The following is a 17,920-nucleotide window of genomic DNA, read 5'->3' on the forward strand; positions in this document are numbered from 1 at the left end:
TTCCTTGCTGGAAGTTCACCCCAATAAACATTGAATTGTTTGCACCTTCGGACTTTGGGTATTGTTGCTCTCTGTTCATGCGAGAAGGACCAGGGAAGTGAGCAGGTGAAGGAATGCCACTGAGGCAAGTGGTTGGACTGAGGACTGTCGGTCTCCCCGGAAGAGGGGAAAGAACCAAGTGGGGCACAGCGTTAGGGCTGTGTCCAGAAGAGGATGACGCGATCCGGGGAGCGACACAGGATCCTGGACGCGGAGACAGGAGACACCACCTGAGGAGAACGCACTACCAACCCCAAGCTAATTCCCAGGATGGCCAAAAGGAGGCGCCGCAGGGGTGAGTCAAACTCCGTGACACCCTACAATAACTTTGCAACCCCCTTTTGGGTCGGGACCCCCAGTTGGAGACACGCTGGTCTCCCCCCCGTGAAATCTGTATAGTTTAGGATAAAAATACACTAAAGAACAGATTTTATGACAGAGACAAGATTTCACGGTCTATGACGCGTTTTTCACACCTGTGAATATGGTAGGGCCCTGCACACGTAGCTGTACACTGTAGTGTGGATGCAGCCTGCTTTTCACTGTGGTGTGTAGCTACATGTACCCTATGCACAGCCACAAATGCAGACAAGGCCTTACTTTTGGGAATGGCTACAATTAGCAGAACAGGGTGAAAGGCTCTTAGGGATACTGGGCCAAATTCTTCCCTGACTTCCACGAGGTTGCACAGGGTGTAAATCAAGGCAGAATCTGGTTCCCAGCTCAGATTTTAATGGTAACAGTATAGCTAAAGTCCATGCAACTCTGCAAACATCCCCAACAATACATTTCATTGGAAGCCTTTAAAAACAAGATTTTTATCTGTGGCTTTGCCAAAGAAATGAGGAAGCAGATACAGTTTTCACATTGCACAGCATCTGTGCATAAGTTGCTTGCCTCTTTTTAAACAGAGATTTATTCTTTTTCCTTGCAGAAATATCTGTGCCCCTTGAAATATTTTTAAAAGGCATATTCTCTTAGGCTATGTCTACACTACAGACCTTACAGCAGCACAGCTTCACCACTTCAGCTACGCTGCTGTAAATTCTCCCATGTAGCCGCTGTATGCTGGCAGGAGAGAGCTCTGTCACCAGCATAATTAAACCACCCTCAGCAAGCAGCAGTAGTTATGTCGGCAGGAGAGCAACTCTTTGTTGACATAGCGTTGTCCACACCAGCACTTTTGTCGGTGAAACTTATGCCAGTCAGGGGGATGTTTCTTTTTCACACCCCTGACCAACAAAAGTTTTGTCAACAAAACTGCTAGTGTAGACAAAGTCTTAGTTGTGAATATTTAACTCCCATTAATGTTAATTAACTACTCCAAAGAAATGAGGTAGTAACGATTCTGTAGAGTTCCTTTTTAAAGGAATCAGGAAGCTTTTTTTAAAAAAAAAATCTGATAGTGCTTTGAAAATACTGAGTAACACACCAGTTTGCAATCCTACATTAGAATTTCCTAATTGTTTTAAAGCCTTTTATAAATACTTATTAGAACATAACTAGCTTGATCAATTAAAAAAAAAAGTTTAAAGGTCAGATTTTTTTTCCGGAACACTTTTAATGACAACTGTGAATTTTCAAAGGTACCTTGTGAGTAATCTATTTATGGAAAAATGACTAGCAATCCGCCTCTCTACTTTATTAGAGATGAAATAACTTCCTTTTAGGAAAGCTTTCTTTCTGCTAGGGAAAGAACACCTACAAAGTTAATGAACATGGTATTTATATGACCTGTGATGGAGGGGGGGGAGCTCCCTTTTATGGACACCCAGCAAACCAGTTAGCTATAAAAGCCATCTTGGTAGCTGTTCTCTACTTGCTTTACCTGTAAAGAGTTAAAAAGTCTGCTGCATGCATAGGTAAAAGGAAGGGAGTGGGCACCTGGCCAAAAGAGCCAATGGGAAGGCTAGAACTTTTTAAAATTGAAACAAGACTCCCCTTTTGTCGGTCTGTGTTGTTCTCCCGGAGAGAGGGGACAGAGCAGAAACAGGGCTGGAGCTATCCTGTATAAAGCTGTGGGCCAGGTATGAAAAATCATACCTAGAGACTACTCATTGAAACCCCAGATATGTAAGTAGATCAGGAAATGTCTAGGACAAGCGTGGCCAAACTGAGCCTGAGAAGGAGCCAGAATTTACCAATGTACATTGCCAAAGAGCCACAGTAATAGTCAGCAGCCTCACATCAGCTCCCCCGCCCCCAGCACCTCCTGCTCACCCAATCACCCTTCCCCCTCCCTCCCTGCACCTCCCAATCAGCTGTTCCCTGGCGTACAGGAGCCTCCTCCCCAGAGCCTCCTGTACGCCAGGGAGCAGCTGATTGGGAGGTGCAGGGAGGAGTGAGGGCGTAGCAGGCTCAGGGGAGGGGGCGGGAAGGGGTGCAGTGGGGACAGGGCCTGTGGCAGAACCAGGGGTTGAGCAGTGAGCACCCCCCAGCACATTGGAAAGTTGGCGCCTGTAGCTCCGGCCCTGGAGTCGATGCCTATCTAAGGAGCCGCATATTAACGTCTGAAGAGCCGCATGTGGCTCCGGAGCCACAAGTTGGTCACCCCTGGGCTAGGAAGACGCAATTAGGTTTATCTCTTTTATTTCTTTATGGCTTGTGGACTCCTCTGTGCTAACCCTAGGTGCTTTTGTTTTGCTTGTAACCTTTAAGCTGGACCTCAAGAGAGCTACCTTGATGCTTAATCCTTGTAATTGTTTTTTTAAAATCTAGCAAAAAGCCTAAGTTCCAAATATATTTTCTTTCTTTTTTGTTTTTAATAAAATTTACCCTTTTTTAAGAACAGGATTGGATTTGTATGTCCTAAGAGGTTTGTGCATATGTTGTTTAATTAGCTGGTGGCAACAGCTGATTTCCTCCTTTTCTTTCTCAGCTCTTCCCCGGAAGGGGGGGTGAAAGGGCTTAAGGGTACCCCAAATGCGCCTTCCTGGGTTCAGGGAGGGTTTTTTAATTTGTGTGGTGGCAGCATCTACCCATCCAAGGTCAGAGAGACGCTGTAACCTTGGGAGTTTAATACAAGCCTGGAGTGGCCAGTATTAATTTTCAGAATCCGTGTGGGCCCCCACCTTCTGATCTCAAAGTGCCAGAGTGGGGAATCAGCCTTGACAGGACCAAATTTAGATCAGCCAAAACAGTCAGACTTTAATGAGACACTGCCAAAGAGTGACATTCAGCTCTGTGCAGAGGACCAGTCCAGGGCCTACAGCAACACTTCCATCCCATTCAGCACTGTTTTGAGGCACAGGCCTTGGGCTTGCCCCCTGCGCAGAGTTGAATTTCACCCTGAAATATCTCAAAAGGCACTGCTAGGCTGACATTTAACAAACAAACCTATTAAGCAATAACAGAAATGTTGTATTTATAGGATCTGTGATACTCACTCTGAGTAAGGGATTCAGTAAAGCCTATTACACAACTCTGTGTACCTCAAGGGCTTCCTTACAAAAAGATTTGCAGTATAAAATGCATACCCCATTCTTCATATCTATATCTTGATTACTTTAATCACACATTCCACTGCTTAATATTAACACACTTTTACTTTAGATACTTGACATATTTTGCTCTCTCCTCCCCAGTCTCGCCACATCACATACAGGACTGTTTCCTCAGTATCTCTGTTTCTGACTTCATGCCACTTTAATTCACATATCAGTGTCACTTTATTATGGACAAGTTAACCATATAGTTATCTTTACAAGCTGCTGCTTCCGGGACTGCACAATACTTCCTCATATGAACTTTTTATCTCTTGCCTGTAGCTATGCTTTAATTCTATCTAAGCTTGTGTACTAGTCACATGAAGTTTACCCAACTGACAAAGCATGTTATAGATTTACTTCTCAAAAGGATCATGACTACACCCAAGTAAGAAGTGCTTTTTCTGATCATGGAGAAAGCAAATTCCTATAATCAAGACATAGGTTAAAAGACAAAAGAGGCATTTAAAATTTTGATGTGTTTAAATTTCACATATAAGCAGCACTTGAGTGGTTTCAACATATATAGAAAGTCAAATAGTTTGTTGATTCATGGGGACAGTAACAGTTTTGTCACTTCAAGGAAAACGCAGATAAATTGCCATTAAAAAGGAACTAAGACACCAAACATTAGCCTTTAAATTAGTCCCATTTGAAGAAACTTAGACCCACTTCTTAGTTATATAGAATTTCACTCAGGCAAACCAATGTAATTTCATTTGGCAGATTTGTCTGCATCAACACCTTCTCCAGAGATTTGTGCCAAAACTAAAACCACTGAGAAATGCAACAAAGGGGATACACACACACACACACTAAATCCCTTCACCCTGAGGCCTTGTGCATTGCTATCCCTTCCTCACTGAGCCCTCTCCATTTCTCTTTACCTCATCCCACTCCCAACATCAGGACTGGGGATGCGCTAGGCTTCCCACAAGAAAATAGAAGTATCTTCCCAAGAAGGTGTCGCATGCTAGGTCTTCCACAGAGTGGCTGTGCTCACTGTCAAATACAGGAACAAATACTGAATGTGATTTTTCTTTTTCTACCTCCAACCTGTTACTCTTTATCTTATAGTCTGACTACCTGAATAACAACATCCATTTCCATGAGTAATGCAGACTAGGGTTGGGATTTTCAAAGATATCTAAGGGAGGCAGATGCCAAATTCCTATTGAAAATACCAGCCTGGGTATAGTTCATATATTGTATATTATCATTTAATAATTTTAGCAGCTCTCCTTTTTATTAATATTATTAGGGTGTTCAGAATAGAAGAACATAATTTCCTAGCTCAAGCATTACCAAGACTGGGTAAAGAACTATCATCTATTACAAAGAGAAACCCTGGTAAAAGCACACTAAATTGGCATGCCTCTTTTCTTAACTCATCGGTGTCCATTTATATACTGTCTCTGCCGGTCTGCCTACCCCTGCTAGTTCTCAGTATGAACTAGGAGAAGTGGGCCCGTCATTTTGTGTAAGAGACGCAATCTTCTAGAATGTTTCCTAGAGCCAGAACTCCTAGCCTCGCTAATTCCTCCACCGCCACTTATTCCCAAACCAACATTTACTTTGTGAGCTAGCCAATCCTTTAGGTGATGAATGCCTTAGGATTGGTCTAAGTCCTAAGGAGCAAAGCAGAGAAAACTGTTTAGTAGCATTGCTAGCACAGAATGGCTGCCATGTTCCTCCCAAGAAGAAAATGCATTTCTATGACAGGCGAAGTGATATATTATAACTTTCTGTAAAGTATTTTGGTATGCTTTGCTATGAAAGATGTTAAGATTACCTGCCCACCATCACTCTGATTAATACTCCATGAGACTTGGGCTCCTAAGTGCAGTTACTTTTGAAAACCAGACTTAGGCACTTGCAGAATTTTATCCATCATCATTTCAGAACCTTTTGATCCTAGTCATCTGCAGTCTTTTCTCATTCATCGGAATCAGAATAGCATCTCCGCTAAGCCCTTCAGTTTTTTTGATTAGAAAACTGACTGAACAAATTTCAGGAAGCCACTTGAATTTAGTTTTGTGTTTCTCAGCAAATACAGGTTATTTAAAGTCCACAATGAGTAACAAATCATGAAGAAATCCCACTGTCAGAGTCTCATTTTGTTGCCAGAGTCTGTAGTAGATCCCAACCATAATTTGCCTCCCTTGATTTGTATCTTTTAAAAAAATTAAGCAAACTCTAACTTTCATCCTTTCCTTCAGCATCTGTACACATCAGCTTGTGTAAATCAAAGAACATGAGATGTAATGTGTTAAGGGCACCTTAAACCCGTCATTCGTACTTTCCAGAGCTCTGTTCAGTCTAGTTTTAAAATCTGAAGTGATGGAGCTGCCACCATTTTCCGGGGAAGACGGAAGCACAGCTTAACTGGTATCTTCTTGTCTGTTTTCTTCCCAGTTTTCAGATGAAATTCTTCTTATCCCAATTATATTTCTACTAGCCTATTATATCCCCTAGTGCTACCTTAAATAAGTATTCCTCCTTCTTTGCACCAGCACTCTCAAAATACTTGCAATTCGTTGAGATATCCATCACTTCTACTGAGGCAAGTTTTACACACAGTTTTTAAAATTACTCTTGTCAACACAATTACAACAATTCTCAATCCTCTGGTCTGAAATCTCTCCAACAGGTTACCTTATCTCTGGCCTGTAGGTACTCAAAACTCAATTATCTAACAGTGATCTCACAAAAGAGAGAGAGAGAGAGACTATAACTTCCCTCATCCATGCCAATAATGATGCACACAGAGAAAAACTGGAAGTATACAAGCCCTTGAGAATTCTCTCTGCTCGCCGCTAAGTACTCAGAATTCCTTATTCTTTACAAAAATTCCTCTTCACACCCAACTTCCTTATGAAAGAAGCTGTACCTCACGACAGATTGTACCTCCTCCTTCACTGGGTATTGCAAAGCCCTCCTCACAAGCCTGGCCTAGCAACATTTTGTGTTTCAGCATGCTAGCAGGAATCTTTTTGTCCAGCAGATGGAACCAGATATCTATCAGATTTGAAAATAAAAATGCCCTCTCACCTCCTATAGTACATGAAAACAGAAGTTTAAATATTTTCCATTTGCAAATTTTAACTTGGGCTGGATTGTCAAAACAACTGTCTGCATTCCCTGAGATGATATAGTTAATAGAAAATACCAATTTAAATAACTATTTGTTCTACTCAATTTCTAGCTACTCTTTTCACACATATAAACAAGCTTGCCCCTAATTATTCCCAAAGTTCCATTACCACACATACACACCTCCCTGACCCCTTTGAAAATCCATTTCCATCCTTGTTCTTTAGCTATCAGTCATATTCAAGATTTTGTACAAATTCCTCTCTTCAATCCCACTGCAACACTGTTCTTTCCTTTTATAAAACCAACTCATATTCACTGCTCGCTTGGCAAGCGGCAGAGAATTCTAAAGAAAGATGTAGCTCCTTTTCTTTCTCTACCAACACAGGAAAATTAAGCTCAAAGTTTGCCTAGGGAGGTGACCTTTCAGTTTTTAATTTAACTCTGCATGGCTGTTAACCCATCCTGGAACATCTGGTCAAGCCAACTGCCACCCCGTGTCAAACCTCCCATTCCTGAGTAAGCTCTCAGAGAAGTTAGCCAAAGGCACACTTCAAGCTCACCAGATTTAAAGAATATTCTAGACTGAGAACAATTTCGATTCGGGTCAGGACATGGAACACACAGAATCATTTTAGTGGCACTGACGGACAATCTCCTCATATCAATGGATAGAGGACAGTCATCCATTCTCATCCTCCTGAACTAGGATTAGGGAGGTAATAGTCACTCTTATGTGATATTGCAACATTTAACACTGTTGACCACGAGAGAGAGGCCCTTGCTGCAGGGATGTATCCATTGAGTAATGCTAGGAAACTGCACCTCCACAACTAAATAAATTTTAATTGACTCAATCCTGTAGCTAGGTGTGTGTGTCTATATAGGGTTGGGGTTTGTCTGGGTTTTTTTAAGAGACATCAAAACCCCTTATTAGCCATTTACCTAGTTCTTTATCAGTTAAACTGCTTACCTTTTGATCCATTCTGTTGGTTACTTTGTTCCTGTCACACCAGTGGCTTTGCCAGGACTACCTCAGTAAGGAAAAATGCAAGCATAGTGAATATTTGTCTCAACAACAGTACTACTATATTTACTATACTTTCTGCCTGGCAAATCTTCATCCTTTTTAGGCTTCAGAAACTTCATCTTCCAGATTAGTTAACTCAAGCTTGGGAATAGGCTTGAAAATTCTTTAATTAGCAAGCGCCAATGATGGTTAACTTGCAAGTTACAACTACCCACTTATTACTGTACTCAGGGTTTTTTGAAAAGGGGGGGAAGGGAAAGACATATGTGGAAAGTGAAGCACAAAGCTTAAGGCCCAGATCTGTAAACGTATTTAGGGGTTGCTGAGCTCAGTGTTGCAATGCCTGACTGATTTAGGAGCCTAAATCTCCTTCCCATAAGTGAGTTAGACACTTGGAGATTTATGCTCCTAAGTGCTTAAATCACTTTGAGCCTAAATCAGTCAGGCATTGCAATGCTGAGCATAGTAATACATAAATTCCTTTAAAAATCTTATTCAAGGTTACACAGTGACTCAGTGTCAGAGCCAAGAAATAAACCCAAACCACCTGACTTGCTGTACTATGCTATAGTCTCTACTGTGTGCACTCCACATTTGTGGCATGAACATTACCCAGGATAACTTTACAGTTCACCATGAATTCATGTAATAGAAGAAGTCATTCTTTTACACACCAGAAGTGGTGGGAATGAGACTCACATGCTGCATTAGACAATTATGCTGATCTCAAAAGAAGGACGCCACAATTTCTAAATCCCCAACTTGCTGGAGGCATGAGAAACTGTTTGTCTTGAAACTCAAATTTCAGTTGTTCATATGTTTTATGGTGTTTCCACTTGGGTAAACTGCAACAGCAAAATAAAAACTGAATTAAGCTCATAAGTGCACACTCAATGCCTCCACTAATCAGAATGTGGCATACAAAATGAAGGTATAATAATGTCATAGAATAGGAAAAAGTAAATGTGCTTCCATGGAAACTTTTCTTCAATTAGTAAGTTCCACAAGTCTGTTACAATGGATACTTCAGCCTGCTCCATCTTGGAGGCAGAACCCATCAGTTTCTGGCTGCAGGGGAATGCCCTATACTCCCTGAAGTTCCCTCCAATTAAGACAACTTCCCTACACAAAAATAATTCAGTTCTGCTTTCCTAAATTACTGATTGATTATACTCTGAGGAAAGTGCACTGTAATTTCTCCCAATGCAGAGCATGGGAAACACCCCATAATGAAGAAAACCCAAATCTTTGGATGTCAATTTCCATCTCTATTCTGAATGATCTCTTTTTAGCCAGGGTGGGCCAGGTCTTATTCCTCAAAGAAAGGATATTGTCAGGTAAGCGTGGATACATTTTCCTATTTGTAATTGTGCTAAGGTCCACAGATCCATGACAATGGGATTTTCACAGCAGTGTGCCTCCTGGGCTGGAAAAAGGATCATCCTTTAAATATGGTTTCAGAGTAGCAGCCATGTTAGTCTGTATACGCAAAAAGAACAGGAGTACTTGTGGCACCTTAGAGACTAAATTTGTTATTCTCTAAGGTGCCACAAGTACTCCTGTTCCTTTAAATATGGACATTCAAAACATGATATATTTTATATGCTCCATCTTCCCCAGGCAGTAAGGCATACAGAAAGCTTCTGCCAAAAACAAAAACAAAAGACACTGGCGAAACACTGTATGACCAACAAGCAGAATTCCTTGACAATGCTGCCATCTAGCAGATCTCAGTACAGAAGAAATGATTTCTCTGTCCTGATAGTGTCAGTGCTCCTTACGTCTGGACTTTGATGCTTAACAGAAGGAGGAATGCCACTTGTGAGGACTATTTGTCAAAGAACAATACTAGGTGGTCTCATAAGAGAACTCCCACCTTCAAAATCTCTTCGAACTGAAGATGGTAGCTATCGAAAGGTCTACTTTAAATCTATAAGCACACCACCACCTCCTGTAAGGGTTCACTCTAGGCTATTTTTCTAAGGAGGTTCCCAGGTCTTGCTCTATGACCCTGTTGGGCTGGAAAAAGGGTTGCTTCCCTCAGGAAAGTCAAATCCCAACATGAAATATTAAGTGTGCTTAAAATTATGCATGTGCTTAAGTGTTTTGCTGAATGGGAATAGATCACAGAACTGGTGCATAAGAATGTACACAAAAAGGAATTAACCCCTCTTCCCTTCCCTCTCCATATCTGCCATAAAATGTGAGCACTTCAATGGCTGGACTGCTTCAAGAGTTCTGTGATCGACTCCTAGGTTATCAAGTCCCAGACAAAAAGCAATATTTACTGGAAAATATTTTCACTGAAAGGCTTGTTTTCAACTACAGTTACAAGACAGAATGAATTCTATGTACATGGTAGCAGCACTGAAGGAGGAAAAAACAAGTTGTTACACATCAAGCTGGGATAGATGAGCTCAGTAAGAGAGTTTAATTGTTTGGAGGGAAAAAATGCAGTGAGTCATACTTGAAGTGTCTTGTTAGAGATTTTATCAAGAATTCCTACTACAGGATCCAGAAGCACTTTAAAGGGTTTGGAAAGAGAAGTATGTAACTTACCTCTCTAAGTTACCTACAAAAATAAGTATTTTTGAGTTTGGGGCCTCATTCAAACTATACGGTATTAAGTTTCTGAGTTTATATAATTCTTGCAATTCAGTATGAAAAATGCCTTGAAGTTTTTGCACTCTAAGCAATATATATCTGCGTTTAACCATCAAACATTTATAGGCTGGTGGAACTTAGTCTAATCTTCATCTCTCCCACTGCTCTCTGCTGTTGCCCTCAGAGAAGTGATCTTGTGACATCAAAGATAAATCCCCTTCCCTATTAATTCCATCTCTACTCCCTCTTCTCCTCACCCTCCTCTTCTCCTAAAGTGAAGTGCTGAGATTGTCCTCCTCCCCCAAAGCACTGAACACCTACTACTGTATACCAATCTTTCCCCTGTAATATTTTCTTTTAAAGCATGGCTACCATAGCAGCATGTAGCTGGTAAGACTAACAACTTGGAAAAGCATGAAACTCTCTCTGGACAGGACAAAATAGTCCCTGAATAATACCCTCTCCCTGACCCTCTCCACACACACACACACACACACAAAAGGGAAAAACCCTTTCTGACCCGCAAATGTTTGTAGGAATACAATATAAACGAGGGGTTGTGAGCTGAACATCTCAAATGGCAAAAGTAGAGAGATGACTAGTCAGCAGTGGAGACTGGAAAAGTACTGTTTTTTATTAATATTAATTATTGCTATGGTCTTCTATGTCATCTTACTTGCACAACTCTCTGATATACTGCCTACCAGAAAACCCTATTGAAGTGTAGTGCCAATCTACAAGAGGGCAGGTAAGTTGTGTGTTGGTTTTTATAAAGTGGGGGGGTCGCATTTTGTTTTGTTTAAAAAATTTTGTTACGTCACAGAGGGAAAAGAAAAAAAATCACTTTCCAAAGCCCTCTCACATACTAGGAAAAACCCCCACCTGCCTGATGTTCTTTCCACCCTGATAATAGCTATACTAACATAGTATGGTGCATGCTGGAAGGACACTGCAGAGCAGAGCAACCAGGACTTTGGAAATGAAACCCTTTTTGTGGCTTCGCTTCCACAGTCACTCATCTGCTGAGAGCATGAACACCCATTCTATTGGAGGAAGCCAATATGCAACTTTAAGTTTACTTTTATTGTCTTTAAAGATTTGTTGATCAAATCTTAAGCAACTGACTGGAGACTGAAGTAACCATGGTTGATTGCCTCCTTATGTCTTTTGGCTGCCTCTAATTTTTTTAAATGAAAACAATTGAATAGGGAACAAAAATGTACTGATCTAAAAAACATGCTTTTAGAAGCAGTTCCCACATTATGTATCTTATCACTGATGATTCTTAGTCACTGAACAACAAATAAGGATGAATTAATTTGGTGCCAATGTCAGTGCCATACTTTATGCCAGGGGTTCTCAACTTTTTTCTTTCTGAGGCCCCCACAATATGCTATGAAAACTCCACAGCCCAACTATGCCACAACAACTTTTTTTCTGCATATAAAAGCCAGGGCTAGCACTAGGGGGTAGCAAGCAGGGCAACTGCCTGAGGGCCCTGTGCCACACGGGCCCCATGAAGCCAAGTTGCTCAGGCTTTGGCTTCAGCCTCGGATGATGGAGCTCAGGATCACAGGCATCAGCCCCATGCAGTGGGGCTTCAGCTTTCTGCCCCGGGCCTCAGTGAGTCTAATGTCAGTGCTGCTTAGCAGCCACCCTGAAACCTGCTCACAGCCCCACAGAGGGCCCCAGACCTCTGGTTGAGAACTGCTGTTTTATGCAATTCCACTATATTTTTAAATATATTGTAGCTCTAGACCAAATTGCAGTAAGAACTCAATTCTGATTCCACGAATCTTGGGCAGAGAAAGACAGAAAAAAAGCAAAATTCTCCAGATGGTTAACCCTCTTTACATTTATCTATCATTTTTAGCACATTAGAAATTAGGGACAACAATTTAAGCTTATTTTTCAATTTGTTTGAATAACAGATACTAGTTTTTGGTATCTTTTAGTTACTGAATAAAGATACAAACTCACAGACCTCACCACCCTAGGGCATTAATGAATTATTTCATCATAATTTGAGAAAGTGAAGAGATTTTCTTCCATTAGAAAAGTAGAAATTCTAGAGCAATGGTCACCAACCGGTCAACCACAATCGACCGTTCAATCCTTGAGGATCTCCCAGTCGATCACGATCTCTGGCAGTGCAGTGTGGCTGCCGCTATGGCAGACTCCCTGCCTTCCCTGGCCCCACGCCATTCTTGGAAGCGGCCAGCACAGCCCTGCAACCCCAGTGGGGGACAGGGATCTCCCTCCGCACATTGCCCCTCTGCGAGAAACCCCCCCACCTCAGCTCCCATTGGCCAGGAGAGCTGCAGGGGCAGTGCTTGCAAAGAGGGGCAGTAATTGCTGGCCAGGAGTCTAGAGGGTTGTTGGGTGTGCCAGCAATTACTTCCCTCTCCCTCAGCTCCTCTGTTACCCCTGACTCCCCGAGCCTTTGCACTGCTTCTGAGGGGAGTGAGAAATATATTTTTGTACTGTAGTTTAAATGAATTATTACTCAAAGTTCTGTATTAATATGCATAGTAAGGAATCTGTTTGTCAAAAAACATTTCCTGAATCTTTTTGGTCTGTATTGTTTCAGACATACTTGCTGACAGGTATTTTGAAATAAATCACCAAGATAATTGAAACTGGTGTGATTTTTGTAGTGTTATTTTGACAAATAAAATTTGCAGAATTTTATAATATTGTGCACATAATTTTTATTTTTTTGGTGCAGAATGCCCCCAGAAGTAATTCCATAATCTTCGCATTCTTATTAGAAACCAACTAACAATTAAACTGGGCTACTCACCAATGTTCCCTCTAAATTTTTACACCCATGTGCGGAATGAATTTTGTTACATGCACCAATATGGAGGTGATGTAGGGCGGGGCTCAGGGGTTTGGAGTGTGGGAGGGGGCTCAGGACTGGGGTACGAGGAGGTGAGGGCTCTGGTTGGGGGTGTGGGCTCTAGGATGGGGCCAGGGATAGAATCATAGAATCATAGAATATCAGGGTTGGAAGGGACCTTAGGAGGTCATCTAGTCCAACCCCCTGCTCAAAGCAGGACCAATCCCCAACTAAATCATCCCAGCCAGGGCTTTATCAAGCCTGACCGTAAAAACTTCAAAGGAAGGAGATTCCACCACCTCCCTAGGTAACGCATTCCAGTGCTTCACCACCCCTCTAGTGAAAAGTTTTTCCCTAAACCTCCCCCACTGCAACTTGAGACCATTAGTCCTTGTTCTGTCATCTGCTGCCACTGAGAACAGTCTAGATCCATCCTCTTTGGAACCCCCTTTCAGGTAGTTGAACGGAGCTATCAAATCCCCCATCATTCTCTTCCGCAGACTAAACAATCCCAGTTCCCTCAGCCTCTCCTCATAAGTCATATGTTCCAGTCCCCTCATCATTTTTGTTGCCCTCCGCTGGACGTTTTCCAATTTTGTCACATCCTTCTTGTAGTGTGGGGCCCAAAACTGGACATAGTACTCCAGATGAGGCCTCACCAAAGTCGAATAGAGGGGAACAATCATGTCCCTCGATCTGCTGGCAATGTCCCTACTTATACATCCCAAAATGCCATTGACCTTCTTGGCAACAAGGGCACACTGTTGACTCCTATCCAGCTTCTCATCTGCTGTAACCCCTAGGTCCTTTTCCGCAGAACTGCTGCCTAGCCATTTGGTGAGGGGTTTGAGGTTCAGGAGGGGGCTTACGGCTGGGGCAGAAGGTTGGGTGCAGGGCGTGAGGGCTCCGGTTGCGGGTGCAGGCTCTGGGGTGGGGCTGGGGATGAGTGGTTTGGGGTACATGCTGCCCTGGGAGGGAGGACTCTCCCCAGCTGCAGGAGCTCCGAGACTGGGGCCGGGGCAGAGGTGCCTCTCCCCGGCTGCGGCAGCTCCAAGGCTGAGGGTGGGGCTCAGGCCAGGGGAGAGGCGCCTCTCCCCGCCTGCACAGCCCTTGATAGCTTGCTGAGCAGCCACGCAGCTCAGAGGCAACTTAGCTGCTCAGTATTGTCAACATGGGGCTAATGCTACTAATCTAAAGGAACTATCACCATAGTATCTGAGTGCCTTAACAATCTGTGAGATAGGAAAGTACTATTATCCACATATTACAGATGGAGAACAGAGGTATGGGGAGGTTAAATGATGTGCCCAAGATCACACAGGAAATCTGTCGAAGTAGAGAACTGAACCCATATCTCCCAAATTTTGACTACTGCCCTAACCACTGGACCATCGTTCCACAGAAGCATGTTTTCTGGATTAAAAGTAAGATAGCAAGACTATCAGGTTTAAAAGAAGCTTTGCTGAAGAGGAAAAGAAGGATTTAAAAAACTAAAACCTCCATGGGATCTCAAAGCCCTCAGAAAACCACTGTTTATTTGTAGACTAACTTCACCTCAACTTGGACCTTATTTTTCTGACCTTCCATCATACATCCTATGTTTTTATGACACAAAGATTCTCACCTTGGCTGCAGTACAAAGACAACGTGATGCTTAGCAGTTATAGCATGCTTCTTAATTAGTTAATGTTAGTACAGATCTATATAAGATAATAAGGACACTGCAGTCACCTGCCAGGTTTTCCTACAACAGCAGGGTGCTCGGCTTTCTTTCAAGCAGCTAGACCCTGCCTAAACAAGTCCGTGGAGTCCAGGAGAGGAGATTTGCCTCTGGAGTGTGTAAGAATTTTTTTTAAGCAAAAGAACACAAATGCTTTTCCAAAGAGAAAAAATAAGAACCACCGAAAGAATCAAGAAGAGTTTCTGACCCCAAGGAAAAGAAATGCAGAATTTTGATTGTGTAAATGTATGTTTGGTGTATGAGTCAATTACCCTCAAAGGCTTGCATTTGTTGTTCTCCTACTCCGACCCCACCCTTTCTTGCCTTTCAAAATCAAACCTGATGGCCTTTTTTATGGAAGTTAGCCCAGTCTTAGTTATTCACTCCCTTGGGCTACACTATTTCATCCATAAGCACATCCTTTCCCTCTCAAGTTTCTATACATGAAACCTAGAACCAGAAAATACAGATTTTACGTGTGTGTGTGTGTGTGTGAGAGAGAGAGAGAGAGAGAGAGAGAGAGAGAATGCATTTTAACTAATTACAAGGAAGAGACCGGCTACACAACATTCACATCTTTTAGTCAGATTAATTTTGCTAGCCAATTCCTTCTCTTGCAGAAGCAATATCCAGTTGAATAACCTGTGGTGTTTTTTTCATTAGATGTTATCTGCAAGCAGGGGCAAGGTTCTATTTGAAAGAGCTGAGATTAGGAGAATCACAATTAGGCAGAGAGTGGAAAGTGAAAATGCATTTTCATATTTATTGTCACTTAGACAACAAATGACAGTGTGACAGAAACAGGATGTTCTTTGGCATTTAGAGGGAGACTAGCAGTCTGCTTTCATTCAGGAGGCTAGCTTTCTGTTGATTAAAGAGAATTATAGAAAAATTATGAAGCAGATCAGAATTTAAAATTGAAGCAGAGTCATGGGAACCCACATTATTACACACTCCAATTCTCTCTATTTTTTTGATATTCTCTTGTGTAATTCTCCAATAGGGAAAGATCATGACTATGCTGCTCCTCTACAAGGTGCTTTTCTAGGGGCCCAGTGAAGCTTAGGGTATGTCTACACTACGAAATTAGGTCGAATTTATAGAAGTCGTTTTTTTTGAAATCGGTTTTATATATTCGAGTGTGTGTGTCCCCACAGAAAATGCTCTAAGTGCATTAAGTGCATTAACTCGGCGGAGCGCTTCCACAGTACCGAGGCAAGCGTCGACTTCCAGAGCGTTGCACTGTGGGTAGCTATCCCACAGTTCCCACAGTCTCCGCTGCCCATTGGAATTCTGGGTTGATATCCCAATGCCTGATGGGGCTAAAACATTGTCGCGGGTGGTTCTGGGTACATATCGTCAGGACCCCGTTCCCACCCTCCCTCCCCCCGTGAAAGCAAGGGCAGACAATCATTTCGCGCCTTTTTTGTCTGATGCCAGCCAAAGATGTAAAGGATAGATGGAGTGGGTCAGAACAAGAAATAGACCAGATTTGTTTTGTACTCATTTTCCTCCTCCCCTGTCTAGATCACACTGCAGTCAGTCACAGAGAAGGCGCAGCGAGGTTAATCTAGCCATGTATCAATCAGAGACCAGGCTAACCTCCTTGTTCCAATAACAACGATAACTTTGGTGCACCATTTCTTATTGGAACCCTCCATGCAGTCCTGCCTGAAATACTCCTTGATGTACAGGCACACCCTTTGTTGATTTTAGCTCCCTGAAGCCAACCCTGTAAGCCGTGTCGTCAGTCGCCCCTCCCTCCGTCAGAGCAACGGCAGACAATCATTCCGCGCCTTTTTTCTGTGCGGACGCCATACCAAGGCAAGCATGGAGGCCGCTGAGCTCATTTTGGCAATTAGGAGCACATCAACCACCACACGCATTATCCAGCAGTATATGCAGCACCAGAACATGGCAACGCGATACCGGGCGAGGAGGCGACGTCAGCGCGGTCCCGTGAGGGATCAGGACATGGACACAGATTTCTCTGAAAGCATGGGCCCTGCCAATGCATGCATCATGGTGCTAATGGGGCAGGTTCATGCTGTGGAACGCCGATTCTGGGCTCGGGAAACAAGCACAGACTGGTGGGACCGCATAGTGTTGCAGGTCTGGGACGATTCCCAGTGGCTGCGAAACTTTCGCATGCGTAAGGGCACTTTCATGGAACTTTGTGACTTGCTTTCCCCTGCCCTGAAGCGCATGAATACCAGGATGAGAGCAGCCCTCACAGTTGAGAAGCGAGTGGCGATAGCCCTGTGGAAGCTTGCAACGCCAGACAGCTACCGGTCAGTTGGGAATGAATTTGGAGTGGGCAAATCTACTGTGGGGGCTGCTGTGATGCAAGTAGCTCACGCAATCAAAGATCTGCTGATATCAAGGGTAGTGACCCTGGGAAATGTGCAGGTCATAGTGGATGGCTTTGCTGCAATGGGATTCCCTAACTGTGGTGGGGCTATAGACGGAACCCATATCCCTATCTTGGCACCAGAGCACCAAGCCGGCGAGTACATAAACCGCAAGGGGTACTTTTCGATAGTGCTGCAAGCTCTGGTGGATCACAAGGGACGTTTCACCAACATCAACGTGGGATGGCCGGGAAAGGTGCATGATGCTCGCATCTTCAAGAACTCTGGTCTGTTTCAAAAGCTGCAGGAAGGGACTTTCTTCCCAGACCAGAAAATAACTGTTGGGGATGTTGAAATGCCTATATGTATCCTTGGGGACCCAGCCTACCCCTTAATGCCATGGCTCATGAAGCCGTACACAGGCAGCCTGGACAGTGGTCAGGAGCTGTTCAACTACAGACTGAGCAAGTGCAGAATGGTGGTAGAATGTGCATTTGGACGTTTAAAGGCGCGCTGGCGCAGTTTACTGACTCGCTTAGACCTCAGCAAAACCAATATTCCCACTGTTATTACTGCTTGCTGTGTGCTCCACAATATCTGTGAGGGTAAGGGGGAGACGTTTATGGCGGGGTGGGAGGTTGAGGCAAATCGCCTAGCTGCTGGTTACGCGCAGCCAGACACCAGGGTGGTTAGAAGAGCACAGGAGGGCGTGGTACGCATCAGAGAAGCTTTGAAAACCAGTTTCATGACTGGCCA

General features: G+C 43.2%; 1 protein-coding gene across 3 annotated transcripts in view; it reads right to left on the reverse strand.

Moving 5' to 3' along the window:
* LIMS1 (LIM zinc finger domain containing 1) overlaps positions 1-17,920 on the reverse strand; it is a 140,276-nt gene that overhangs the window by 86,215 nt on the left and 36,141 nt on the right. The window contains exon 1 of one of the 3 annotated variants that reach the window (XM_084617545.1): positions 7,591-7,623. The exons of the other annotated variants lie outside the window; for them this stretch is intronic. The gene's annotated coding sequence lies outside the window, so the exon portion shown is untranslated. Of the gene's footprint in view, positions 1-7,590; positions 7,624-17,920 lie in introns of those variants that run through there. 3 annotated transcript variants of the gene reach the window in all.

Source organism: Lepidochelys olivacea (genome assembly GCF_965140295.1).
Source record: "Lepidochelys olivacea isolate rLepOli2 genome assembly, chromosome: 1".
Taxonomy (NCBI): Eukaryota; Metazoa; Chordata; order Testudines; family Cheloniidae; genus Lepidochelys; species Lepidochelys olivacea.